The 27,194-nt window shown below is 37.8% G+C and overlaps 1 pseudogene; it reads left to right on the forward strand.

The window, feature by feature from the left end:
* Positions 1-1,789: 1,789 nt before the first annotated feature.
* LOC125995023 (solute carrier family 15 member 1-like) lies at positions 1,790-13,471 on the forward strand (annotated as a pseudogene).
* The last annotated feature ends 13,723 nt before the right edge of the window (positions 13,472-27,194 follow it).

The following is a 27,194-nucleotide window of genomic DNA, read 5'->3' on the forward strand; positions in this document are numbered from 1 at the left end:
AATTAAAGGTTGGAATTTCAGTGAACTCTAAATCAGGCAGTAAAGGATACTTTTCTTCCAATAGAAGTTTTCACTTTTCTTAGATGATTCATTTATTGGACACATTAACTTAGAGGGGAAAAAAGAAACTGCATAAAGAGTAACATACTATTTGAACACATAGTAGTCAAAATACTGGTTTATGGAATGGAATTTAGTATTAAATGCATCCTTCATGCTTCTGATTTCACTGAATTTAGTACTGATTGTGCTTCTTTGAGTTTTGATGAGCTTCTTAGGAATTTTTCACTCTTGTATCTGCAGAAGATACAAATATGCAGCTTCCACCTTACATTGGCCATCTGGGATCATCATCAGGGCTTCTTGCAGGATCACCACCACCTATTTTTAATAGCATCGTTTTCACCATCTTCCACTTTTATCTTTTCAATTTTCATGTTGTTTAGCTTCTTTTCCATATACCAATTTTTCTTTAACTAGTAACTACATCATACAGATTTTGATGAGGATAAGTCATTGTCTACTGAGTACAGTGGTAAGGAGGGGTGGAGAGCTAAGTGATAAGAGGTCAAAATTTCACTTTTTTTTTTTAAATATAAATTACTTAAAGACTATGTGTCACAGTTGATATAGTTGATATTTGATTCCAGGGAAATGGGAGTAAAATTATTGAGAAGAAAAAAAATGTGCAGCAACAAGAAAATTTGTGAAAATTATTGTATCACAATAATGTCATTAAGTCATTGTCAGGAGGTTTAGAAAGTTCTTGTTGCTAGTTGATCATTCTGTTACTTCTTTTGTTTCTTAACATTAGGTGGGTTCAGATATACACTGGTGTCTGATTTGGTGTTTTTCTGTGGTGACAGTATTAAAAAATATTGTCCTAAGAATTTAGCTGTGGGGCTGGCGAGGTGGCTCTAGAGGTAAGGTGTCTGCCTTGCAAGCGCTAGCCAAGGAAGGACCTTGGTTCGATCCCCCTGCGTCCCATATGGTCCCCCCAAGCCAGGGGCAATTTCTGAGCTTAGCCAGAGGTAACCCCTGAGCATCAAACGGGTGTGGCCTGAAAAAAAAAAGAATTTAGCTCTATAGTTCCTTCAAAGTTGAATGATAATGTAGCAGTACTTGAGGGCCTGGGGGCATTCTTGGGGTTACACTCGAGGGTAATGGGGAGGGTGGTGGGGACAATGGTGCTCAGGACCAAACCTAAGGCCTTGCACATGCAAGGCACTTGCTCAGCCACTTGAGCCAGTTCCTGGCCTGAGAAGAAGCATTTCTTCGTTGCAGATAAACACAACCATTGTTGCTCCTCTTTTGAGGAACCTTTCAATCCTTTTTTATAAATATTTTTCTTTTTCTTTTCTTTTTTAATTTAGACAAGGTAAATATAGTTCGGGTAAGATAAAGTGCTTTTTTCCCTCCTTTTGCAGTGTTTTTCCTTGCAACTTTCTCTCTTTGCATCATAAAAATTCAGAGCCTGACTTTTTAACTTAGTGATTTAGGGAAGTTGTAGTTTTATAATCTTAATTCACTCTAGTGCTACTTTTGTGGGAGGAGTGAGGATTGGGGTGGGGTTTTCTATTTTTTTCCTTGCTATAGTTTTATATTAGATTATTCTAGATGACTAGAAAGAATTGGAGGAAAGAGATTGGAATCCTTGAGTAGAAGGTTGATGAAATCCTCCAAATTGTTCTGGCTGAGAGACAAACAGAACAGGGAACTCTAGAGGAGGAAGAGCTGGGTTTCTCCTTTCTTTTCAGTCTATGTGCAAGTCTTTGACATTTTTGAGGAAATGAACAGATTGACTTTCTCCCAGATGCTTTTTCAACAGGTGCTGCTGTTGGGTTTCTCTACTCAAGTACCTGACTAGAAATAGGAGATTAACAGTTGACTGTCTTTTTTTTTTTCTAATCTCTTCCTTTTGTTGTTATTTTTGTTGTTTCTGTGTTGACTGGAAGTCACACAGTTGTGACCTGATGCCTTTGTTTGTTTGTTTCTTTGTTTTGGGCTATGCCTGGCAGTGTTCAGGACTTACTGTTGGATCTATGTCATGGGAATCTACTCTTGGCAGGACTCTGGGGACCTGGTGTGCTGGGAATCGAACCCAGGTCAGCTGCATGGAAAGCAAATGATTTAGACCATGGGATGCATCTGGTCATTTTGGCTGCTGTGATTTCCCGAGCTTGCTCATTGGATTATGATGCTCACACACGCAATGCATTTACTCATTTGATTTTGAGACCCAGGAGTCCCAAAGAGCCACTTGGCTCACACTTGGGTATGTGGGTGGGGATCCAACATGCTGCCTCACCAACCTAAGACTTACAAGAAAAGTACTGAACTAGCCACAAACCTTAAATAGTTGATTTTCAAGTCTGGATACTATTATCCCAGCTCTTGAAAAAATGTAGTCATGACTAGAAGACTTTCTTCCAATTCCTGGATCTTACGAGCTTCAAAGTGGCTCTAGAAGCTTTTAGATACTAAAAGCTATTTAATATATAAACTCTTAATTGATAGAGGTCCATATATTTATTACTATTTACATACACATTTGTTTATGAAGTCTAGTCTTTAGTAAAAAATATCAGCCATCATGCAACAAACTATGTTATAATTCTCAAACCTTAATGAGGAACTTGATGAAAAGAAATTGTGTATAAAATAAATCATGTGTGAAATGATAATTGCTACAAAGTAAAAGTCCCATTCTGCCAAAGACTATGAAGGAACCACATTATTTTATTATAATTAAATAACTTAATTATTTTATTATAAATTCAAGATTTATAATATAGAATTAGAAATAACTTAGTCATTTCATTATAAACCATCAAGTTGCTAACATAAAACCTATTTTCAGAGGAAGAAATAAAGGTTGAAAAAAGAAAATGCATTTTGGGGAAATGATACAAGTTTATCTGTTGAATATTGACTCCTTGACCAGTGGGTTGGGGCCATAGTGTCTTGACTAAGTAATTTCATCACAGAGTCCATCCAGTTCAGTGCCTGCAACATCTTGGTGTTTCTTAGAAAAAGTTTTTGAATTGAAGCCCTGTTACTGCCACATGCACTGAGGTATCAGGACCAGATGTCTTGCTGTTTGGGACCTCCAAAGAGAGAGGGGCCTCTCAGTCATTGAAAACACCTGTACAAGTATGACCAGGAGCTTCATTCCTGGTCCTGCACGTGAGCTCAGGTGATCCTGATGGCCTTGAAATCTGGGGATTCCAGCAATGGGGCAAAACTTGTAAAGGTTTTGGAAAGTATAAAGTGAGATCAGAGGTCTGGAAGCTGTCTAAAGTTGTCTATGTGTGTGTGTGTATATACATACATACATACATATGTTATAATAGTGTCATATTGTTTTGCTCTACACCTATCACCAGAGTTCCAAGATCCTCCATGATATCCAAGTTCTAATGACCATATCTCAGGGTTGTTTACACTGGGAATTATTTAATAACCTCTTGCCTTGTTTCTTTACACTCTATATATGAACGGAAGTATTTGCTATTAGTCTTTTTCTGTCACAAACCGCAAGATCATCCCATCTTTGCTCACAGGTGAGCAGTAGTTCATTCTATGAAACAAAACTAAAATGTGTGTTTTTTTTCTTTTTAGGTGGATAAAGTAAACTTCAAGCCAGAAATATCAAATGGGCCCATAGTTATACCTTTAGTAATTAATATGGATCTAAAAATTCAAATAGATCAAATCAATACCAATCAAAACTAAATATATACACTGCTGAGAGTAATAAATCCAATCCAATAAAACCCTTACATCCTGTGCTACCCCCATACTGTCAGTTTTCCGTACTTGAAAGTACATTTTTTCTTTAAGCTCTATTCAAATTAGTTATAGTTTTATCAGTGGTATTTGGACCTAGTTCATTTGGACCTGGTTCATTGGTGTACAAATTGAGTAATACAGATTAATTGTAAACTACTTAATCCTGCTTACCACTGCAAAATAAAAAAATATCGCTTTCAAAGACTGCCAACTGAACCCTTCACTGTAGCCATTGCTGCTCTGGCTGAGGTCAAGATATTGCATGCTCAGCAGGAAAAGGACCACCAAAGTGGTCAGAGAGACGTAGATGACCCATTCCCTACAAATCAGTTCCTTCTGTCACCTCAGGCTCAGCCTACTGGGGTAGACTGCTGGTGTAGATTTTCTGAGTTAACCAGGAGGGTGAGATTAATTGCTATATAATAAACCATCCCCAGGAACTGTATTTATAACATTTCAAAGAAAAGTACAATTCACACTACCCGGACTTTGACATAGGACCTGCATAGAAACCAGGATCTATATCTACAGAAACCTGGCAGCAATAACTGTGAGGCTGAAGAGCTGGCCACTGAGAATGACCTGGGGGTTGGACAACCGAGTATGCCTGGAGCCTTGAGTTGGTCTTATGCCAAAATACTTTGGGGGTAAGATCTCCCTGTTTTTTAGGCCAAAGGTCTTTCCAGTTTCTAACATATTTTGCTGTGCCTACGCAAATGATAACTGTCCCCCACACACACACTCATACACATCTTTTTTTTTCTTTTTCTTTTTTTATTTAGGGTATTTCCCATCTCTAAAGAAAAAAAGGGGGACGTACTAAATCTTCAGCTATTTGTATTAACGACTTTATTGGTGATACAATTCTCACAAACAACTGCTAATGAACTCTTCCCTTCTCTTTCCATTTTTTAATTATCTATTTTCTTTCTATTTCTTAATAACTTCACTTTCTTTCATCCTGAAACAAATGTATTATGATCAGTTATGTCAATTATGTGATACATTTTTTTAAAATAAATTAAAAAAAATAAAAGCACAATTCAGACCTTGCTGGAACTTCTCCTTTGTTTGAATTCCAATAATAGGAACCACAGGTATATTGTGTGTTTGTTTTCCCTTCCATTACCCTCAAAGGGAGCTGTCATTGAAGGGAGTACCAGCTAGTGTGTCCCCTGCTCAGAACATAGATCCCTTCTCAGGTCACATCAGAACAGAAGTTAATTCTGGTATGACATCAACTTGGTGGCTGTCTCTAGGCCCTCTGTCCTTTCAGTGAGGTCCTATGGCAGACTTGGGTCTCTCCTCTTCTTGAGCTCATAAAAAGCAGTACTTTCATTTTTCACCCCTTCTCTTTCTACGATGATGATCATTGAATGATTTGGTTCTTGCAACTGGTTTTTATTTCTTAATTTTTTTTTTTTTTTGCCGTCTTTCAACATTTGTTGTTGATATATTCTCTGAGTGTTCGGTTTTATAGTTTTAGTTGCTCTGTTATTAAGAGAAATGATGAACTAGGGCAATCATGAAATCATGTCATCACTGTTAACCTCTCAGATTATCCTTTACAGCAGATCATCACCATTCTTAATGTCTTCTTGGATAAAAGCCCTGTTATTTTGTCATCTACTAATTGAGATATCTATAGCCTTTTAATATATTCTGAATCCAAATTATGTTATCATATATAGTAAATATTTTCCAATGTATGATATCTTTTGATCAGTGTTATGTTTTTGAGATTTATCCCTGTTGTTTTATGAGTTGTACTTACTCTTCTTGAATATATAAAAATACCATACTAGGGTCTGGAGTGATAGTACAGCAGTAGGACATTTGCCTTGCTCATGGCTGACCCAGGACAGACCTGGGTTCAATTTCTGGCATCCTATATGGTCACCCAAGCCAGGAGCGATTTCTGAGCAAATAGCCAGTAGTAACCCTTGAGCGTCACCAGTTGTGGCCCAAAAACTAAAAAAATTAAAAATAAATAAAAATTAAAATACCATATGAGTCTATTTTTTCTCTTTATGGACACTGGAATCATTTCAAGTTTTGAATACTGTATATTGAAGTCATGTATATTTTGGAAAACATTTCTAAATCTGTACACAATTCCACTTTAAGTAGAATTGCTAATACATAGGCTATATGTATGTTCAGCTTTGTTATTTATAGTGTTTCCAAATACACTTTACTAATTTACTCTCCCATAAAACAATATGGGAAAGTGCTATTTTGCCAAGACTTTACCAACAATAATATTGCCCATATTTTATCATTTTAGTAAGTAACTTATTTTTGGTTTTGGACTACACCCAGCAGTGTACAGGGCTTACTCCTGGCTCTGCTTAAGGATCATGCCTGGGTTCAGGGCACCATATGAGGTGCTTGGGATCAAACATGCATATGCCACATGCAAGGCAAGCACCCTACCCTCTATACTATTGCTCTGCCCTCATCGTTAAGATTTATTTTAACAAAAAAAATTTTTGTGTATGTTAAACTGTCTAATTGTAGTTTGATTTGTATTTCAAGTACACTGTTGGTGAGAATGTAAGTTGGCACAGTTGCTGTGGAAAATTTTACAGTCCTTTTAAAAACTAAAAATGGAAATATATGATTGAATAATACCACTCCTAGGCATTTTCCTGAATAGTAGTAATTCACAAAGATATTTGTACATGTTGATAGCAGCACTATTTTTAATAGTCAAAATATGTAATTAACCTAAACATTCATCAAAATATAAGAAACAGGTATATAGGTATATATATATATGTATATATATATATATGTGTGTGTGTGTGTGTGTGTCTATATTTATACTTCATGGAATTCTAATCTGTCATTAAAAATACAAAATGAATAGTCTATTTTACTTACATGCACAATATAAGTAGATAAAACAAATTAACTCGGGAAAAAGAAACCTAACACAGATTTGATGAAAATTATGATGGATATTGGAGGAAAATGGTGTCTAGTGGGAGTTTTGGTAGATGGGACTTTATAAGGGTGGAATAGTACTAAGACTTTGGCAGTGGGGGCTATGAATCCTATCTACATATAGAGGTGCTAATCTAGAACACTGTAATTCTGCAATAATGTGATCTGATAATTCAATAAAAACAATAGAACTGGGTCTGGAGCGATGGCACAGCGATAGTGCTTTTGCCTTGCATTCAGCTGACCCTGGACAGACCATGGTTCGATACCCCCCCTACGTCTCATATGGTCCCCCAAGCCAGGAGCAATTTCTGAGTGCATAGCCAGGAGTAACCCCTGAGCATCATTGGGTGTGGCCCAAAATAAAAAACAAACAAACAATAGAACTCTCTAAGTTTATCAAAGTATTAAGAAAGATGGATGCATAAGTATTACGCTTATGATAGAGCATATAGGAAAGGACAATATAGACTACCTTTTAATGCACCTTGGCAAACACTTTCTTATACATCACAATATAATAGTATATATATTTATGGTTGTATAGAAGTTTATAGAGAAATTTTAAAGGAGTATGACTATAATAGAATAATAAAATACGGAAATACTCATTTTGTAATTAAATACACTATATACACTATATATAAATTGGTCCTTAAAGTGACCAATCTATTGCTTGAAATCTAAATGTTCTTTATTATACCTTCATAAAAAGCCAGCAATCGCAGGGCCTGGAAACTGAGTCAGAGGTGTGACATCAACAGTCTTCAGGTGGCTTCGGGAACTTAAGGAGCCAAGCAACAAGGGGACATCCAAGTCACAGAGTTGCTTCGGTTACCTACTTCATTGTCATCAATGAGCTCAGCGAGAGATTTTCCTACTACGGCTTGCAAGCGCTGCTCGTTTTGTACTTCCAGAACTTTATGCGCTGGGATGATGATTTATTCAAAACCATCTACCACACCTTCATGAACCTGTACTATGTGACCCCCATCCTTGGGGTGCTCATCACTGACTCCTGGCTGTGGAAGTTGAGGAGGATTGTGTCACTCCCCATTGTCTATACCACCAAACAGGTGGTAACAGCCATCAGCTCCGTGACCTCACCCACTGGACCTCGAGCAGCCAATCCAGCTACATACATGTGGCTCTCTCCATGATTAGCATAATCCTGATCACTCTGGGGACTGGAGCTATCAAGCCATGTGTATCAGCCTTTGGTAGGGATCAGTTTGAAGAGGGGTCAGGAGAAAGAAAAACTGGTTCTTCTCCATCTTTCATTTGGCCCTCAATGTTGGAAGTCTGCTCTCCATGATCATCACCCCATGTTCAGAGTGCAAATGTGTGGGGTTCACAGCCAGAAGGCTTACTGCCTGCTGGCTTTCAAGAATTCCTGTCACCCTCAAGACTGTGTCTCTGATTGTGTTTGTCATTGGCAGTGGAATGCATGCAAAGACCCAGCCCCAGCAACATCTTAGGCAAGGTCACCAAGTGCATCATCGGTTTTGCCGTCAAAAATAGGTTTCAGTGTTGGAGTAAGCAGTTTTTCAAGAGAGAACACTGGCTGGACTAGGCCTCAGAGAAACCCAAGCAGCTCATCTGCTAGATCAAGACAGTCACCAGAGTGATATTCCTGTATATCTCCCAGCATATATTCTGGGTCCTTTTCAACCAGCAGGGCTTCAGGTGAATTCTGCAAGCAACATCTATGAGTGGCACAATGGGAAAAATTGAAATCGAGGTGGACCAGATGCAGACCATGAATGCCATCCTGATTGTCATCATAGATGACATAGATTGTCATCATGGATGAAGTGATGTACCCCCTGATTGCAAAGTGTGGCATCAAATTCACCTTCCTGAAGAAGATGATGGTAGGGATGTTCCTGGCTGCCATGGCTTTCATGGTGGCCACCATTGACTAGGTGGAAATTGACGACATGCTCCCAGTCTTTCCCTCTGCCACCCAAGTGCAAGTCAAAGTCCTGAGCACCAACAGCGTGCCTGTGAATATCTACTTTCCCATGAACGTGATGAGTCTCAAATAGACATTCCGAGAAAGTGAGTATCTGACTTGTAATGAAGACAAGCTGAAAAGTAGCAGCATTTCACCTGTCAACAATGTAATGTTTACTCCAGTCACTCAGAAGTTTGAAGTGGGCTAGCACCATACTCTCCTGATTTGGAAACCCAATAGACACCTTGTGGTAAAGGACAGCCTTAACCAGAAGCCAGAAAAAAGGAGAAAATAGAATCAGATTCATCAGCGTTGCAGTGGTCCTCAAACTATGGCCCGCGGGTATCTGTTTTGTTTCTTCATTGCAAAATAAGATATATGCAGTGTGCATAAGAATTCGTTCATAAGTTTTGTTTTTACTATAGTCAGATCCTCCAATGGTCTGAGGGACAGTGAACTGGCCCCCTGTTTAAAAAGTTTGAGGACCCCTGGTTATGGGGATTGGGTGAATAGTTTCTCCCACTCAGTGGGTGGCTCTTGTATTCTGGGCACTATTTCCTTTAAGATGCAGAAGCTTCTCAGCTTAATATGGTCCCATCTGATTTATTTCTGCTTCCACTTGTTTGGAGAATGCTGTTTTCTCCTTAAAGATGCCTTTAGTCTCGATGTCATGGAGTATTTTACTTATGTGTTGTTCTATCTACCTTATGGTTTCAGGTTCTGCTACCTGGTTCTAATTGCAAGCAAACACACCTTTAAATCTATGTCTCCTCTACCAAACCATTCTTAGGCATAAAATAACTTTGTCCTGTTTCCTGAAGCTCATTGCCCTGATTTCTCCTGCCTGCCATGCCTACTTCTTCCTGTTCAGCCTTGTCTCCTTGAAGTAGGTATGCAGTTTTGTTTTGATATTTAATCCTTTGATATTCTAGACCCTGGTTTCAAACACCAAATCATTCTTTCCCCATCTCATCCGAAGCACTTTTAGTTGCTATTAAATTTCAGACATAACAGATACAACTGCTTCTGCTTGTTGCTGACCGGAAACATGGCCCCCTCCCTCCACTGCTCTATGTTACTCTTCTGTTTCTGATTTGTGGAATATATCACCTGTTTTTGAGCCATTAAATGTCTTCTTTTTTTTTTTTCCTTTTTAGATTTTGGCTCCAGAGGTGCCCAGGGGTTTCTCCTGGCTCTGTGCTCAGGAACTCGGTTCAGCTGTGTGCATAGCAAACACCCTCCTTATTCACTGTACTGTCACTTCTTTCAATTTTAAATCTTTATATTTCACATTACTGTTTGAAGTGCACATATGTCAAAATGTAAAATTTATTAAATCATTGACAGGAAATCCAAGGATATGTGTTTAGTATTGTTAATGGTTTCTGAGTTCCAAACTTTAAATATATAATAACTTCTCATTGATAATCGCTTCTATATTGCTGCAAATTGCATGATTGTATCTTTTCTTACTGCTATGTAGTATTCCATTGTGTATATGTATCATATATTCATGACCCACTCATCTGTTGTTGGACGTCTAGGTTGATTTGATTCCATGTCTTGGCTATTGTACTGAGTTAATCACTTCTAAATGAAACTTATTGAACTTCTCTGAGCTTTTTTTAAATTTAAACACTGTGATTTACAATGTTGTTTCTAATTCACTTGTCTTGTGCATTCAGTGTACTCACAAAAATCCCACCACTAGAGTGACCTTTCCTCCACCAATGTCCAATGTCCCCCATTTTTCTTTAGCAGGCACAAAGAAATGTACTTCGTATTGCTTGTTACAACAAAATGCAGAATGGAATTATCAGAAAATAGATCAATAAAAGTCAATTTGTGATCATTGTTGTATCTCACAATGGTATTACTAAAGTCATCGAGGATTGACTGAGCAGGGTGAGACTTTTTTTTTTTTTTTTGGTTTGGTTTTTGGGCCACACCCGGTAACGCTCAGGGGTTACTCCTGGCTATGTGCTCAGAAGTTGCTCCTGGCTTGGGGGACCATATGGGACACCGGGGGATCGAACCTCGGTCCGTCCAAGGCTAGCGCAGGCAAGGCAGGCACCTTACCTTTAGCGCCACCGCCCGGCCCCATGGGTGAGACTTTTATGTTGTTTTTCATTCATTGATGTTGATGAGCCTGAAAAGCATAGACCTAGGACCATGAAGTTCATTCTCATTCTAATTCTTTTTGTTTTCTTTTTTGCAGCACCCAGAGATGCTGGGCATGGAGTGTATCTCCTGACTCTGCACTCAGAAATTACTCCTAGCGATGCTGGAGGGACCATATTGGACGCTGATATTGAACCCAGGTTGGCCTCATGCAAGGCAAGCCCCAATCCACTGTTCTACTGTATTCTCTCTCTCTTTCTCTCCCTCTCTCTCTGTCTCACTCTCTTTCTCTTGCTTTCTCTCTCTTTCTCTTTCTTTCTCCTCCCCCCAATTCTAAATTACTTTAGCAAACATGAGCAGTCACCAGTTATAGGCAACATGTATTCATGCTCACATAAGTCATGCAGGGTGCTTAGAACTTCTATTTTCTGTTTTCTGACTCAAGAGCTGTCTCAGTCAGTCCTCATTGGCAATACAGCAGAAAATCAAAAATATCAAACCCATTGTACAGCATACCCATTTCAGTCTTTTAACCAGGAAGCTGGGGATTTCTTCAGTTTTCCTTCCAAAGTTGAATTTCTGCATTTTCTGGAATTCCGAAGAGAAAATTAAGTAACCTTTCAAAGTAGAACCCTTTTGGCACAAAAGTTTTATCTGATACACAGAACAAAGCAACTGTGTTAAGCAATATATCCTAATGCAGAATGGAAGAAATGACTGTAGGACACTTTCCCCTAACAGTGTATCCCAATTAATACATCATCACAGAAGTAGGTCTGTGACACCCCCACCCCAGCAAACACTTAGACCTGTTGCTTTCTTTTTATTTACTAATGACCAAAGTCAATAGCAGGTTTTTAACTTTCACTTGTTTTGAAGTGATGGCCTTTAAAATCCACAAGATCTAAAATGTTGGAAAACTGTTAATATTTTTTTTCAGTCAATCCAAGAAATCCAGGTTTCTGCTTTAACACGCTAATAACGAGTTTACAAAATAGCTTAAGCTGTGGGTTCACTCACAGCAGGAAAGCTGTATTGTATTTAAGAACAAAAGAAAACAAAAACAAAAGCCCTGATTTGAGGTCCAGCCCTTTTGTTGGCTCTGATCCCTGCCACGAACCAGCTATGTGACCTGAGAAGGGACTTTGCCTTTGCCTTTTTATTTTTTTAAATAATTTTCATCTGGAAGATGAAGGCTCCAAAGGGAACTAGTCTGTCACTGATAAAGAAAGTAAGCAAACACATCCTGAAGTGGGGGTTTTTTCTTTCTTTTTGAAACTTGTGCTTCAATACAGAGACATGGTTGATAAAAATCTGTTTCATTTCAAAACCCCAAAGTAAAAAATATATAAGCATAGAAATAGGAGCCGACTTTATTTTTAAAAATCATCAGGGACAAGTGAGTGAGAATTTAAGGGAGCAGTTCACTCATCAAACAAAACAAAACAAAACAAAACAAAACCCAAACATCAAGCTCTGCTATAAATTAGACTGGCTCTACTCTCTACTGAATCTCCAGTTTGGGGTGTTGGCATAACTGATGTCTGGATTGGTCTGGCAAGGAAGGGTCTGGTGAGGCATCTTTGAAAATAAATTGATGGGGACTGGAGATACAGCCTTGCATGTGGCTGACCCAAGTTCTATTTCTGGCATCAAATATAGTTTTTCAAGCACCACTAGGTGATCCCTGAACACCACCAGTGATCCCTGAGCATAGAGCCAGGAATAAACACCAAGAGTGACCCCAAAACAATATTCTTTTTCCTAATTGTTGTAGGAACCACACACCTATTAGAGCTGAGGAAGTCATGCTCCGTTGGGCTCAAACTCAGAGCCTTGCACAAGCTGAGCATGTGTTCCAACTCTTGGATCATTTCTGTCACGCCCTATTGGGGTATCTGTTAACTGTGCCTAGCACTTGGCTCAAAACATTTGAATGGACTATTATTGCTCAGGACTAATCTGATGCCAAAATCCTCCTGCTTGTAATTTAAGATAGATGTGCAAAAACTTTTTGCAAAGCAGATGTGTACAAACTATTTACCTCTTTTCACTCTTAGGCATGACACTTTCCCTCTGAGTACTCATTTAAAATGATCATTTTTTGTTGTGAATGGAATGGAGTTTTGTGATAATTTTGAACAGAGGGGGACACATTAAGTCTTTGATCCTTAAATTGAAACCTCAACAGACCTTGTGAGAGAAGGCCCTTCTTAGGTAAACAGATGGAGATTTCTGGATGGCATTTGGAGTAGAGTTGGGAGGGGGAATTTAGGTCATACCTGGCAGTGTTCAGGGACTCTTTCAGGCTTTTGTTCAGGAACATATGCAGTGTCAAAGATTGATTTGGGGATGCCTACTTCAACCTTGACCCCTGTACTATATCTCCCACCTCAGGGCTGAAGTTCCAGACCTCTTGCTCTGAGGAAAGTGAATCCAGGGAAAAGAACCAAATACCTTTGCCTTCTTTCTCTCTTCTGGTATTGACTGACTGTAGACACTTACATCCCCTTCTACTCCCTGCCCCATTTCAGTAGTCTGTCTTCAGGATGGGTCTGGGGAAAGGGTGCAGCCATCAACATGAAGAGAAGGCAAGAGAAGAAGGGCAGGTTTGAAGGGACACAGAACAAGGCCTTGAATCTATCTTTGTGATTGTAACTCTCTTCTGCTGAAAGGGGAAGGAGTTTATCCTCTGGAACAAGTTCCAAACATATTATAGATCTTCAATAAAATAAACATGGATGGAACACATAAGTTAAAGTTCTGAGTAGTGGGTGGTGGTGGTGGTTGCTTTTGATTTGGTCTTTGGGCTCTTTCTTCTCCCTCCACAGTCTTATCTAAACAGGCTCCTGGGACTAACACCTGCCCCCTGAGAAAACCGAGGCGATTAACTGAGACTGAGTGAGGGGCATATGATCTGTTAAATATATTTCTTGTTTGCAGACAAGCTGGTTCTTCCTGCTTTTCTTTTCTGTGCTGCAGTAGTCCAGTCCAAAGAATTCTGATATGGACTTTGGGAAGAAGGACTGCAGGTGTTCCTTTGCTCTGATGCCTTTCCCTGTCTTTAGCAACTTTGGGAAAACAAACAAACAAAAAAACAAACAAACAATAAAAACCCAAACCCTTACCCATGGGACAGCCCAGTTTACTATAGTTTTTACAGGAATTTGGGCCAAAGTAATTTGTCCTTTGTGCTTTTTCTCTTTCCCTTCATAAATTAAGGTGGAAAGGGGAATGAGTGAGACATTTGGATTTCTGATCCTCTGCCATCCTTTCTTCTCTTCATAAACATTGGATCCTTTTAAATATCACTGATTGTTCATGGTAAATTTGAAGGAAGTCTATGATCAGAACCTGAAACATAGTCTATTTACTAACTCCTATTCTGTCGAGTCATGCTGACAGGCAAGAGCAAAGAGCAAAAGGAATTAACAGATTATGTGCCCCTGTGTACTAGGCCTTGAACTAAACCCATTCACTTGCAGTCTCATAGAGCCTTGTAGTAACCCTGCCTTTATTGCCATTTTACAGGGGAGGAATGAAGCTCTAAGAGAAGAGTTCCTTGTTGAAGATCAAGAAGCATTAAGTCGAATGCAATTCCAGCAGTCAAGGTCCAGAGTCACTGTTCTTGTGCACTAAGTACATGCTTCTCCCAATCCATAGCCACCACTGTGCATATTGCATATTGTAGAATGGTACCTACTGTAGTTTCCTTTATCCATCTAGTAAAGATACAGAGTTTGCTTCTGAGGGTGGAAGGAAGCCTACTGGGACAAATGCTCACTCTGCAGGGTTCAATTTGGGATTCCACTGCTAGATGGACTTCCTTTTGACTTACAACTTTATTTAGTTCAGACACACCAAAGTTTTTTTGTGTGTGTGTGATTCCCCTGCCCCCTGAAAATCCAACCACCACCACCACCAAAATACCTTCCCTCAGAATGTTTAAGATCAGTGTCTGTATCTTCTAGCATGTAGAAATCTTACCATAGTCTTTTATCTTTCTTCTTATAAATAACTTATCCTTTTTATCTCAAGAACGTTTTTTTATATTTTATTTAAACACCTTGATTACATACATGATTGTGTTTGGGTTTCAGTCATGTAGAGAACACAACCCATCACCAGTGCAACATTCCCATCACCAATGTCCCAAATCTCCCTCCTCCCCACCCAACCCCTGCCTGTACTCTAGACAGGCTTTCCATTTCCCTCATACATTCTCATTATTAGGACAGTTCAAAATGTAGTTATTTCTCTAACTAAACTCATCACTCTTAGTGGTGAGCTTCCTGAGGTGAGCTGTAACTTCCAGCTCTTTTCTCTTTTGTCAGACACACCAAAGTTAATCAAACATTCTTCAGCACGAAGAATAAATGTAATGTGGTTCTGAGTGGATTGTTTTTATCTTTGTGTGTCTATCTATGTACAAGGTTGTTTATTGGGTCTATGCGTTGTCTTAAGATAAATTATTTGAGTTTCATAGTTGGCCAACCACTCCCCAAACATTTATTGATTAGTAAGAAACAGTGCTGTTCTGAGGCATTGAGAAATGATTTGAAAAGGAATTTATTCATTCTTCTCTGTAATGTTTTAGCAAAAGAACTGAACTGGAAGTAGGAGGAAACTCAACACCAGGGGAAAGGGTGGCTTTCTGTTCCTAGTGAGACAGTGCTTTGTTGGCACTAAAAACTAGTTCAGTCCAGGATGATGAGCAGGTCAGCCAAGAGACAAGAGTACCATATTTCATTCCAATAATCTAATTGGGTGCCCTTGGAAATATCTAGTGTCTTCCTAAAGGAAGGAAAGCAGAGCATCCCATATTTTCCAGGAACATAATTCACTTTTAGATGAAAAAATGTCTGGAATATATCCAAAATATACTTTAAGAAATAACATCCTTAAATGCCAACCATATCTATCTTTAGCATATAAGTGACTTTATTTTTCACACTAAATGACTTTTTAAAAATGACTACCTTGAGCTTTGCTGAGCTAGAAGGGCAAGTCTCAAATTTTCTTCTCCCTCCTTTTCCTTTAGATATTTATGGTGTTAACTTGTTAGAATATAAGTTTAGAACCAAATTTTGTTTAGAATTAACTGCTTGTTTCACTTCTGTAATCTGACTTTTCTGTGGACATAACTGTAGCCATGACAGGCCTCAGATATGTGGCAGAGTCCAGAACAGCCAGTTCCAGGAACTTCAAGGGCACATACCAGGACAGTTAGGTAAACTATCAACACCAGGAAGTCTTCAGGTGATAAACCTTATGTAACTGCACACCAGGGTCAAGGTCATGTGTGCCCAGTGGATACCTGGGCCTCCTCTTCTACTTCAGCCAACCAGTTTAATCCTGGCTGATGAAAATTATACTAATTTGTATTAATTTGATGTAAATTTTACTAAAAACCTATAGTTTTACCCCATAACTTGAAGTCCTAGTGATCCTGTAATAGGGTCAACCATCTGGGTTGTCGCCACTTGCAAGAGGAGAGGTCCCAGCATGCTTGTAATAAAGTCCCCCGCTTTGCATTGCTGACTCGTCTCCTAGCAGCCTTTGTGAGTTGGATCTTGCATCTGGAGCTAATGAAGTAAGTCTGATTCATTCTCAAATGCACTGTTTGGGTAATTATGTAAAGTACAAGTTACAAGTATATCAAAGGTCACAGCAAGATAGAATCATAAAAAAATACATAATTGATAAGGTAAACTCCAAATTAAATATAAGGGATTGTGTGTTTTTCTTGACTGCTGATCTCTGGGTGGGTAGTGTTTGGTTTCTAGTAATGATTCTATGAAAACATTTCTTAGAGATTCAGGAGATGCCAGGAGATTCATTGATTCTTTGTCAGTAATTCCATATGTGTTTTAGAAGAATTCATCTACGTCTAACATCAGCCAGCTGGGAATGTGACTCAGTGGTAGTGTCTGTCTCACATACATGAGACATGAGTTTGATCTCCAGCACTGCAAAATTTTAAATAAATTTGATGTCAGAATTGGGGTTTCATTCTTCAGATATGTGAGTATCAAATCCCATATTAGGCTCAAATAAAATAAAATAAGACTTGAGCCCTTTCTTAGGAATTTAAAATTCCTTAGGATATTGAATTTAATTAAAAATTTTTTTTTGGTTTTTGGACCACACCTGGTGATGCTCAGGGCTTACTCTTGGCTCTGCTCTCAGAAATTGCCCCTGGCTTGGGGGACCATATGGTTGAACCATGGTCTGTCCTATGTCAGCTGCATGCAAGGCAAGTGCCCTACTGCTGTGCCACCACTCCGGCCCCTTAAATTTAAATTTAAAAATGAAAATTTAAATATCTTAGGAAACTTAAGGTCTTTTAAGGGAGACAGACCCTTCAGATCTTTGCCTTACTTTCTGCAAGTGTTGAAATAGAGGCTTAGAATGATCAGTTCTACCTGTATGGTCAGAGAGCTTCCTCAAGAAGGTAATCTCTGAATCAAACCATGATGGTGTAGTTAAACACATATTCTATGAAGTTTCAAATGGTGCCAAGTTTCATCAAGGTAAAGTTTTGGGAAATGTGTTTGGAAAATGCATGGTCATATATAAGACAGTTATAAAATTATATTATTGAACTAGTTCTGAACAATAGCAGTCAGAGAATGTTGGCTTTCTTGAGAAATATTAAAGCAAGATATTAGCAAGCTCTGACTTCAAATCCTGGTTCTATCATGTGCCAATTATTATCCTGGGGCTATTACTGCACTTTCTAAACTTTGGTTTTCTTATTTATAAAGTGAGTATAATATTTATTTTGTGTGTGTTTTTTTTAGTAATTATCAGAGGAAGCGTTCATGAAGACCTATAAGAAGTAAGATTGCCAGATTTAACAAATAGAATAAAGGCCAGCCACTTAATTTATATTTTCATAAGACAGTTATTTGACATCAAATCTTTGATATTTATATGAAATTCAACCCTAATAGCATATTTATCTAATTTTGAGCTCTAATAATAAAGTGAGCTATGTCTCAATAAATTATTAGCACAATAAATGTTATTTATTTTAGAATGAATTAACGCGAAAGAGAAATTTGTAAACAAAAGTGTAGATAATCAGGATAGACTGAAGTACATGTGAGAAAGAGAGGAGTGTGGAGAGTGGTGGAGGTGTTGGGAAAGGTAAATCAAATACCTTTACTATGATACTATTCTTTTAAGAGAAGTTTTTTCAACCTTCTTCACAACAATTCAACAAAATCCATAAAATGGTCACCAAATCAACAAGTATCTAAGTAACTTTTATTTAAAGGCTATGCCAATAGGACTCAATATTTGGCACTTGCCAACTTTCAAACTTTATTTTGAAAAAATGTTGCCTTTTTTAAGACATAAAGGTAACCAAGTAGCTGTATCAAACCCTGCATTTATGCTCTTACCTTTTCTAATAACACACAAGATATTATATTGCTTGGATTTCAGGTTAGTATGTGCTTGATCTATAGTGAGCATAGCCTAGCTGATTGTTTGCTGAGCCTGCACTTTACACAAAGCTTAATTTATGTCAAGACATGTGGGTAGAGATTTATAAGAGGAAAATATAAGTCGCCTTATCTTAAACTTTCTAATAATTTATAAATCAATAGAGCCTAAATATTGAAGATAAAGCTCATTGCTAAGTTATGTCATCATTGTAAGTATGTCACCATAAGTTATGTCATCACAACATAAATACATGTTCTGTGGTCCTGTTGGATACTCCAATGTATTACAGTGCCCAGAACTTTACCTGAAAAGACTAGATCCCCATAACATTTGGTGTCCAACTAAATCTGTATGGATTTGATTCATTAAGGAAGATTTATTAGAAAGTTTCAGCCAGGGGTCCCAAAGTCCTTTATTTTTTTTTGAAATCAAAAATTCTAGACCAGGAATGCAGTTTTTAAAAGAATTTTGTTTGTACAGGTGCTAAAGTTCTTTCCTCAGCACAGGAAAAAATATCTGTGTATGAATGAACCAGAAGAAGGCACTTTAGTGGGGATGTATCTATGTAGATCCATGTTAAAGTTTAATAGGCTAAACTTTCCTCCATACAGTTTTGCTCTTTTTTATTATTAACCTTTTTATTTAATCATCATGTTTACAAAACTTTTTATACTGGGGTTTCTGTCATAGAATGTACACCACACTTCACCAGTGCAATCTTTGCACCACCAATGTCCCCTCATTTTTCCTCCCCACAAACAATCCTCTGCCAGTCACTCAGACAGACAATCTGCCTCTCTCACTCACTATTATTGTCATGTATTTGTCATAATGGTTAGTGCTCTAGCTGCACTCAACTCTCTTTGTGGCAAGCTTCATGCCATGAGCTAGTCTTCCCAGTATTTCTATTGTCTTTGGATATTATTGCCATACTATTTTTTATTTTTCTCACATCCCACAGATGAGTAAGACTATTCTATGTCTATTCATCTCTCTCTGGATCATTTTGCTCAGACTAATTATCTCCATGTCTATCCATATGTAGGCAAATTTAATGACTATTTTTTCTAATAGCTGCATTGTATTTCATTGTGTAAATGTACCGTTTCTTAAGCCACTCATCTGTTGTTGCTCACTCGAGTTGTTTCCAGATTCTGGCTATTATAAATAGCACTGCAATGAACATAGAATTTTAGAAGGCATTTTTGTACTGTGGTTTTGTGTTCCTAGGGTATATCCCTACGAGTGTTATTGGTGAATCATATGGTAGCCCATTTTTCAGCTTTGCGTGGAATATTCATTTTGTTTTTTAGAAAGGTTGGACTAGGAAGCATTCCCACCAGCAGTGAATGAGTTTTTTTCTCCCCACATCCCTGCCAGCACTGGTTGTTCTTGTTCTTTGTGATGTGTACCAGACTCTGTGGCATGAGATGATACCTCATTGTTGTTTTGATTTGCATCTCTCTGATGATTAGTGATGTGAAGCATTTTTTCATGTGCCTTTTAGCCATATGCATATCTTCTTTGAAAAAATGTCTGTTAATTTCTTTTGCCCATTTTTTATGAGGTTAGATGTTTTAATCTTGTTAACCTTGTATATCTTGGATATTAGTCCCTTATAAGATGGGTTTGGGGTGAATAGTTTCCCCCATTCCATGGATGTCCTTTGTGTCTTAATCACTGTTTCCTATATGGTGCAGAAGCTTCTCAGTTTAATGTAATCCTATTTGTCTATTTTCTGCTTACACTTGTTTAGACAGTGGTGTTTCCTCCTTGAAGATGCCTTTAGTCTCGATATCATGGAGTGTTTTGTCTTTGTTTTCTTCTATATAGTTTATAGTGTTAGGTCTAATATTAGGCTCTTTAATCCATTTGTATTTGACCTTTATAGTGTTATATGGAGTTTTGAGTTTGCTCTTTTACATGTGGTTGACCAGTTGTCCCAACACCACTTGTTTAAGAGGTTTTCCTTGCTCTATTTGATTAATTGATTGTATTTGGGAGTTCATTTTCTGAATTCTCAAGTTTATTCCATTGATCTGAATGTATGTCTTTATTCCAATACCATGCTGTTTTGATGACTATTGCTTTTTGATACAATTTAACTTTGGGGAAAATGATGCTTCCCATCTTCCTCAGGATTGCTTTAGCAAATTGTGGGCATTTATTCTTCCAAATGAATTACAGGAGTGTTTGATTCACTTCTTTGAATAATGTCATGGGTATTCTTAGAGGGATTGCATTAAACCTGTACAATGCTTTGGGGAATATTGCCATTTAAATAATGATGTTTCTTCCAATCCATGATCAGGGTATATGCCTCCATTTTCTTGTGTTCTTATTTATTTCTTGAAGTTTTTTTTTTTTTTTTTTTAGTTTTCTTTGTATAAGTCCTTCACCTCTTTAGTTAAGTTGACACTAAGATATTTGAGTATTTGTGGTACTATTGTGGAGAGGATTTTATATATGTATGTGTATATGTATATATATATGCAACATTCCCACCCCCAATGTCCCCCCTCCCTCCCTCCTTTCCAACCCTTGCCTGTATTTGAGACAGGCATTCTATTTCTCTCACTAATTAAAATTGTCATGATAGTTGTTAGTGTAGATATTTTCCTAACTACATCATTACTCTTTGTGGTGAGCTTCATATTGTGAGCTGGCCCTTTCAGCTCTCATCTCTATTGTCTCTGGGGATTATTACAATAACATCCTTAATTTTTCTTAAAATCCATAGATTAGTGAGACTATTCTGTGTCTATCTCTCTCCCTCTGACTTATTTTACTTAGCATAATAGATTCCATGTACATTCATGTATAGGAAAATTTCATGAATTCATCTCTCCTGATGGCTGCATATTTTATTGTGTATATGTACTACAGTTTCTTTAGCCATTAATTTGTTGAAGGGCATCTTGGTAGTTTTTAGAATCTGGTTATGTAAATAGCGCTATAGTGAATATAGGTGTGAGGAAGAGATTTTTGAATTGTATGGAGTGATATAGCTGGATCATGTGGGAGCTCAATTTCCAGTTTTTTGAGGAATCTCCATATTGTTTTCCATAAAGGCTGGGCTAGATGGCATTCCCACCAGCAGTGAATGAGAGTTCCTTTTTCTCCACATCCCTGCCAGCACTGATTGTTCTTATTCTTTGTGATGTGTGCCAGTCTCTGTAGTGTGAGATGGTACCTCACATCTAACACCATGCACAAAGGTCAAATCTAAATGGGATTTTTTAATGTCTATTTCTTCTCTATTATTATTTGTATATAAGAAAGCCATTGATTTTTGTGTGTTAATTTTGTAGTCTGCCACTTTGCTATACCAATTTATTGTTTCTAGAAGCTTTTTGGTAGAGTCTTTAGGGTTTTCTAAATATAGTACCATGTCATCTGCAAAAGTAAGAGTTTGACGTCTTTCTTTCCTATCTGGGTGCCCTTGATATTTTTTCTTGCCTAATTGCTAAGGCAAGTACTTCCAGTACTAGTTGAATAAGAATGGTGAGAGGGGGAAATTTTGTCTTGTGCCAAATTTTAGAGGAAAGGCTTTCAGTTTTTCCCCAGTGAATATAATATTTGCCATGGGCTTGAGGTAAATAGCCTTGACTATATTGAGAAAAGTTCCTTCCCTTCCTATTTTGTTGAAAGTTTTTTTTTTATCATGAGCAGACATTGTACCTTATTGAATGCTTTCTCTGCATCTATTGATATTATCATATGATTTTTTATTTTTCCTTTTGTTTACATGGCATATTACATTGATTGACTTATTTATGTTAAACCATCCTTGCATTTCTGGAATGAATCCTACTTGGTCATGGTGTATGATTTTCTTAATGAGACGTTGGATCCTATTTTCTAGAATTATGTTGAGAATCTTTGTATCCATGTTCATCAAGAGTATTTGTCTGTAGTTCTCTTTTCCTGTGACATCTCTGTCTGCTTTTGGTATCAGGGTTAGCTTTGTAGAAATTATTTGGGAATATTTTTCTTTCTTCAAATTTCCAAAACACCCTGAAAGGGATTGGCAATAGGTCTTCTTGAAAGGTTTGAAAGAATTCACTAGAGTATCTATCTGGGCCTGAGCTTTTGTTTTGGGAAAGACTGTTTTTTTGTGGGTTTTTTGTGTGTGTTTTTTTTTACCATTTTGATTTCATCAATAGTAATAGGTCTGTTAAGATATGCCATATCCAACTCAGCAACAGTCTGCATGCAGGGCAGATCGCTCCACATCAGCCTGACATCAACGAAAGAAATGCACAGAATCCAGAGTCTTTAAATATAAAAGTCTGATACCAACTATAGCTAAAGTGTGAAAAAGTTTCACCGGGACCTTGAGAATGACTGGAGTTGGATAGACTGGTATGCCTGGAACCCAGAGTCTGTCTTATGCCAATAAACTTCTGGGGTGTGGCCTTTTTGTAATCAGGTCAAGGATTTTTTTTCCATTTTCTCCATTTTTCTGGACCTATGCAAACATTGGCGATTGCCACTATCACACCTTTACTATATTTTTTTTACTCTTATCCTTTAAGGAAAAAAATACAACTTACTGAACTTAAAAACAAATTACTGTAGTAGAATGCCTGTCTCGAATACAGGCAGGGGATGGGAAGGGGGGAGGGGGTAATGGTGCACTGGTGAAGGGGGTGTTCTGGTTATGACTGTAACCCAAATATGATCATGTTACTTAAATAAAAAATACATTAAAAAAAGATATGCCAGATCATCTTGGATTACTATGGGAGGCTATAGGAGTCCAAGAATTTATCCATTTCTTCCAGGTTTTAAGGTTTTGTGTCATCGAGTTCCTCAAAGTAATCTCCAATTATCCTTTGAATTTCTGTATTGTCTCTACTAATCTCCCCCTTTCATTTTTTTTTAATTTTTATTTTGATCATATTGGCTGACATATCTTTCACAGTAGTATTTTAGGTACATATTAACATTGAATCAAGGGAATACCCATCACCAAATTTATCCTCCTCCCATCCCCGTTCCCTTCCTGAAACCATATCCCCCACCATAATCCCCCGGGGCTGCTAGAGTAGGCAATGCCCTCTTTGTCTAGCTTACTATTAGTGATCATATATCTGTTTTGTCCTGGTACCCTCCCTTGTTTCCCCCTCTATTTGAGAGGTAGAGCTTGATAATTCGAGTTATGTGGTTTTGTTTCAAGGAAAGAAAAGCAATAGAATGGAGTAAAAAATAAAAAAAAAATAAAATAAATCAAATAAGCTGAAAATGGCAGAGTCCTTCTAGAGGCTTTCAACCTCAGTTTGATGGTCCCCCAAGCCAGGAGCGACTTCTGAGCGCATAGCCAGGGTAACCCCTGAGCGTTACCGGGTGTGGCCCAAAAACCAAAAAAAAAAAAAAAAAAAAAAAAAAAAAAAAAAAAAAAAAAAAAAAGAAAAAGGTAATTGAAACACCACATCAATACAGAAAGAAATATCAAATTAAATACCCAGTGAGCACTACAGCAATAAAGACAAGCACCACACAATAGTCTCGGTTCTGAAATCAAACCATGCCAGAGTACAAAAAGAAAGAGAAAGATAAAATAAAAATAAAATTGGAGACATCAACTTCAATATCTACACCAAAATAAAGACGTCAATAAAAATAGATCAATCAATAAATTTATATATGGAAAATGATTATTTTGTGCTTTTTTTTTTCTTTTTCTCCCTGCATAGGCACAGTAACTATTGTGGATATTATAGAGGGAATTCCCTTGGCCTAGGAGATACAGGGTTTCTCCACCCCTGAAGTATACTATTATGGGATTAACTATAGACTCCTTGCATGATCATTTACTCTCCCCTCGGTGCTTTTTTGGTGTGTAGAAGTCTTCTGCTTCCTTATGGATGGTAAAATCTAGAGATCTTGGTGTCTGTACAGCTCAAGGAATGGAGCTTATGATGAAGTCTTTCTTTGTGGTTCTAGCAGTTCTGCTTCTTCAGTGTCGTTTTAATCCATCTTCTGTAGTTGGTGGTCTTGGTCATTACATTGCTCCTATGATGGAGCCTGGAATAGAGTCTTTCGTTATGCTTCCAGAAAACCCGTTCAGTTGCAATGGTCTCAGTCAGACCTCTGGAATTAGAGATATTGTTTGTTGCACAGATCATGGACCAAAAGCTTGGCTAGTGCTTGTTGTTGTTGTTGGTGGTGGTGGTGGTCCCGGGATGCACACTGTCCAGTCCTGGTTGTAACAACCAGTCATCTGTATATAGCGATCTTGGCTTTTGCACAGATCAAAGAGTGACATGTCTTCTGATTTTGTCTTATTGTTGGCTGGTGAGGAACGACAACTTGCTCTTGGATCAAGTTGTTCCCATTTCCTTGTTGTCAGGTTATCAATTTAGAACTGGCGCATGTTGGCATCAGAGCAGCATTATGGATGCTCTGGAGGGGATTTCGTTCCTGGAGCTGTTGTGGAGACCTCTGTCGTTTCCTGTGTCTGGGATCCTGGAGTCAGGGTTGGACGGCCAGTGTCTAGTTCCCTGAGGTCTAAGTTGGTTCCACATGACATACGTTCAGGGTTCCCCCTTTCATTTTTAATTAAGGTTATTAAATTTCTCTCTCCCTTTCTTTGTGAATTTGGCTAATTGTTTGCTTAACTTGTTAATTTTTTTCCAAAAAACTAACTCTTGCATTCATTGATTTTGGGGGGATTTCTTATATTTCCAGTTCATTAATTTCTGCTATAAGCTTTATTTATTTTCATCTGCCTATTTTTCCTTCATTTTATTGTTCTTTTTTCAAAGTTTTAAGCTATGCCACTAAATTATTTCTGTAGGCCCCTTCTTTCCTGATGAATGCTTGTAAAGCTATAAAATTTCCTCTTAATGCCGCTTTTGCTGTCTCCCACAAATTCTGATAATTTGTGCCTTTATTCTCATTTATTTCCAGGAATCTTTTGATTTCCTCTTTGATTTAGTTTCTTACTCACAGGTTGTTCAGTAGTAAGTTGTTGGGTTTACAGTTGTTAAGTTTTCCTCTGTGTCTGTTTGTGATTCACCTCTCATTCCAGTGCATGATGATCTGAGAAAGCAGTTCTTATTATATCTATCCTCTTGATTTTACAGAGGTATGCTTTTGACTCAGCATCTGGTCTATCTTGGAGAATGATACATATACATTGGAGAAGACTGTGTAACTGGGTTGTAGTGTGTATAACTTTTTCCTAAAAGCTCTCCCAACTAGAACTCTATCCCAAAGTTACACTGGCAAACTATAATGATAAGCACTCAAATTTTCATTGCACTGTTATTTAGAATGGCACCTAGATGCCATATTTATAGGGGAGCCCCTCTATGTTAATAATGAGGGATCTTCTGGGTTTTGACTTTGGGAGAGTGCAATATTGGGTTTTGAACTCAGGAAATCAAATATGTATGCCTTCACTTCTTAAATTTGAAATGTTTGCTTTTATGCCAGACCTGGTGATGCTCAGTGCTTATTTCTGGCTCTGCACTCACTAATCACTTCTGGCAGACTGGGGTTTATATAGGATGCTTGGGATCGAATCTAGGTTGTCTGCATGCAAGGCATTGCCCTACCAGCAGTACTATCACTCTAACCCCCATCCTTAAATTTGAATCAAAGTTATTTATGTAGAATTGTAATTTGTGCTTCTCTCTTAAAAAAAATATTTTGGGAAACAAACCAAATACCCTACTGTGGTTAAATGGATCAAGAATATGTGGTCTAGAGGCTGGAGAGATAGCATGGAGGGAAGGCGATTGATTGCCTTGCATACAGAAGGATGGTGGTTCAAATCCTGACATCCCATATTTTCCCCCAAGTCTGCCAGGAGCAATTTCTGAGCATAGAGCCAGGAGTAACCCCTGAGCGCTGTCGATTAAGACCCTAAAACCAAAAATAAATAAATAAATAATGTGTGTGTGTTGTGTGTGTGGTCTATAACACAATGGGATACTATCAACTCTAAAATCAAATCATACAATTTTCAGCAACATAGATGGAACTAAAGGATATATGCTGTGAAGTCAGTCATAAGTGATAGTTATAGTATGATCTCTCTCATATGTGGATAAACATACTTAAAGATATATATCAAGGTAGCAATAAAAGGTCAAGGACAACACAATGTGAAACAATGTAACTGAGTTGGTGGAGGGGGAAATGTTGGAAGGGAGGGTCACTAGAGTCCTTGGGGGAAGGTACACTGGTTATGGGGGTAGTATTATATGATATACATAAGAAACCGCCATCAGTATGATTATAAATCACATAACCTCAATCAATAAAATAGATGTATGTTTAAAAAAACATTTAATAGCATTATCCTTTGAGACCTTAGAACAAAAGCAATCCACTAACAAAGAACAAACTCTATGCTCCAGATATCATTTCCTTTAAAAGGACCCAGAACACACTGCAAATACAACTGGATTCTAATTTGGGGCAGGAATGGACAGATGAGCCTGGCATATACTTGATACTCCAAACAAGTACATGCTCAAAAATAGATAAGCTTGTGCAAAAGAACACAGTCAATTTTTTAAATCAGCACTCTTATCTGAAAGTACTAGTGAAAAGTTAAGGAAGGAACCAAAGCTAAGCCTGAAAAGTCTATTACAGTAGGCAGAAGAGTAGTACTCCAGAGATGTCTCTTTTTTAATCCTTGAAACCTGTTAGGTTCCATGGCATAGTGGTCCTCAAACTATGGCCCGCGGGCCACATATTGTATTTGTATCTGTTTTGTTTCTTCATTGCAAAATAATATATATGCAGTGTGCATAAGAATTCATTCATAAGTTTTGTTTTCACTATAGTCAGACCCTCCAATGGTCTGAGGGACAGTGAACTGGCCCCCTGTTTAAAAAGTCTGAGGACCCCTGATAGGGGAATTAAGGTTGCAGGTAGAATTAAGATTGTTAATTATCTGGCG

The sequence above is a fragment of the Suncus etruscus genome, chromosome 17, assembly GCF_024139225.1.
Source record: "Suncus etruscus isolate mSunEtr1 chromosome 17, mSunEtr1.pri.cur, whole genome shotgun sequence".
NCBI classification, from domain to species: Eukaryota; Metazoa; Chordata; class Mammalia; order Eulipotyphla; family Soricidae; genus Suncus; species Suncus etruscus.